At 48.7% G+C, this 3,052-nt stretch overlaps 1 pseudogene; it reads left to right on the forward strand.

Moving 5' to 3' along the window:
• The window catches only part of LOC119332396, a 17,384-nt pseudogene extending 15,395 nt beyond the window's left edge, over positions 1 to 1,989 (forward strand).
• The last annotated feature ends 1,063 nt before the right edge of the window (positions 1,990 to 3,052 follow it).

The raw sequence follows: 3,052 nt of genomic DNA on the forward strand, positions 1-3,052 counted from the left end.
CCCCGCATGTATGAGGGCCCGGTACGACGCTCCGGTGGCATTGCTACCCCCAGGGCCCCCGTCCCGCCTAATCCTTTAGCGTTTCACCACGAGATCTAGCCCTTTGACTTCCCACGGACGGGCTTTGACCAGTGGACCTCTCCACTCGGTTGTGTCGGGTCGGTCGAGAGGGACACCGGGAGCAATATCCGGGCCAAACCCACAGCTAAATCCACTCCGTGTAGACCCGACGCGTCCGTTTCCCCGCTCCAAGTTCGGGCGGCGGCGCCGTCCGTGAGGGAGGCCACGCACCGGAGACGCGTACCGCCTCTTCGGACATGCCACAACACCACCCAGTTGTCAACACGTACTATATGTAAGTTAGTCAAATAATAATATTTAAGAAAACATAAAATATAGCTATGAAAAAAAAGAAAAAAAAACAAGTGGAGGGGGTGACCGGGAAGTGGATAAGGGAACTATGATAAAAAGATCGATGACGTGGTAAAAAAAGAAAAAAACTATGAAAAAAATATAGATATGAAAAAAAAGAAAAACAGAAAAAAAGGAAAAAAGAAAAAAAAAACTATGCCGACGGCAAAGCCGTCGGCTTAGATGCGGCATAGGGCAGATGGCCGGCGCGCTGCGGATCGATGATGTGGCATCTATGCCGACGGCAGCCGTCGGCATAGGTGGTGGTCGGTGCGCCTCGGATCGATGACGTGGTAAGGGCATCTGTGCCGACGGCCTCCCGCCTCGGCCGTCGGCATAGATCGGACGCCGTTAGCCGCACGGCACGGCGGGATCGCCGGGCCCGCAACTATGCCGACGGCCAAGATATGTCGACAGCCGCTGTAGGCGTAAGTTTGGGTAAGCCGACGGCCTTTCTGGGCCGACGGTCGCCGTCGGCATATGTCTGGATAGCCCGACGGCTTTATTACGCCGACGGCCTGGACATGGCTGTCGGCATAGCCCTGACAAGGCCGACGGTGGCCGTCGGCATAGATTTGGCCGTCGGCATAGGGCCCTGTTCCGGTAGTGATTGATACTTTCCCCGTGGGAGCAGACGTCATCGACAAAGCTTCGCTGCGGCGAGCCTATACTACAATTACACAGGCGACCAGAAGTGCTTCCAGGTGGAGGGTGGTGATGACCCTCATGGCCTCCATGGCTGGGGCTGGCAGGTACAAGCCTGACTCACATACATGTGAATGTGGTGTACTGATAACAAATGAAGCCTGAGAAGATCATATATGTGTTTTCTGAAACAAACTCTTTTGCAGGCCTGCACCGAGATGTTCATGCCGATGACAGTGTCGAACGAGAGGCGAGAGCATGTTCCCACCGTCCAGCTTCATGCCTGAGAAGAGGTCCGAGGGCTGCTTCATGTTCTACGGAGTTCGTCCAAGGATGCACTGGATCACTACTCAATATGGTGGCCATGTAAGTTTTTCTTCTTCAGATTTTCAGTGTTTACATATCAGTAGCAGCATCTCTTTAGGTGGCATGTGTGCTCACCTGGTGCTGCATTGCACGACCCACTGCAGAAAATTGACAAGGTTGTCAAGAGGTTTGGGAGCAACATCATCTTCTCCAACGGGATGCGAGACCCGTGGAGTGGAGGCGGGTAGGAGTAAAAGATTTCTCACCATCTGATCTATTCATGTTGATAGTTTCAACCATTTAGGTAGCAATTTTACAAAAAATATTAATAGTATTCCTGTCAAACTGCTATCAGGGTGCTCAAGAACATATCATCCAGCATCATTGCTCTTGTCACAGAGAAAGGTAAACATGAAGTTGCAGAAAATATCCAAGGTCAAAAGTATTCTGAAACTTACTTATGCATGACTACTTCTTTTGTGGTGGTGATGTTCAGGGGCCCATCATTTGGACCTCAGATCTGCAACCAAGGATGATCCAGACTGGCTTGTAGAACAAAGGAGACATGAAGTTGAGATCATACATGGATGGATAGAGCAGTATAACAAGGACATTGCACAAATGTAGCAGTAAGAAGGCGCCATTAATTTTCAGTCAAGGAAAATAAATGTGGCTACATGGAAAATGTAAGGACTTTGCTTCCTCCTACAGGGCAATAAGCACAAAAACTTAAGATAGTGCATCAGTGCAACTTCAAATTCAACAAGACACCAGAAATTCTTGAACTTAAGCAGTCATACACGGGTCATGAATGCAGAGGTTCTCTTTTTCTACTTCTAGAACTGTTGCGTTGAACACTGAATTTATGACCCCATAAAATAAGACCAGCTTAAAAGGTAAAGCTATATCGATGGAAGCACCTAACCCTGCTTCTAACTTTTTTCTACAATACGCATAACATTCGTATCATTGCATTAGAAGAAGTGGCAAAGATGCCGGGTACAACGCCTCGTTCATTACAACGCCAATCTCTAGGACTAGCAGCCACCCACCACGTACACCACCACACCCACTACAAAACATGCCACACCTAGTCCAGCCTCATGCTAATGACAATGAGACAAGCCATAGAGCATCAAGCCGTGTCACAACCAACGCCAAAGATCTCTACAACAAAACCAAGACTCGAGGACAACACAGACCAACGCACCCTCACCCATTGCGCCATGAGAAAGTTGGCAAGTGGAAGGCAGGGTGTGAATGGACCTAGAAGAGGCGTCGTTGAGAGAGCGTTGGCAATGGTGTACATTGCACCCTGGAGACCCACGCCTAGAGCAGTAGGCGACACTGACTCAAGCCACACCCTCGTGACACCTCGAGCAACAAGGTGACCCCTCCAAGAAGGGAACGGCGTCAAGATGCCGCCGCCGCCCTGCTTCTAACTGAACTACGGCAATTTGCACAACTTCATGGATACAATATGCAACATCAACAGTCAGTCAACACACATGCAGAAACATCTCTCTCAAAATACATGAAAGCATCATCTCGAGAGAAATCCAACATTGGTAAGAAGTTTGATTTATACACATGACCAACTCAGCAGATTCATATGCTAAGTCTGAAAAGTCTAGAGATAGTGTCAAATAACCATAAAGACGGGTATATAGTTTTTTTTTTCAATTGTCGA

The sequence above is a fragment of the Triticum dicoccoides genome, chromosome 7A, assembly GCF_002162155.2.
Source record: "Triticum dicoccoides isolate Atlit2015 ecotype Zavitan chromosome 7A, WEW_v2.0, whole genome shotgun sequence".
In the NCBI taxonomy this organism is placed as follows: Eukaryota; Viridiplantae; Streptophyta; class Magnoliopsida; order Poales; family Poaceae; genus Triticum; species Triticum dicoccoides.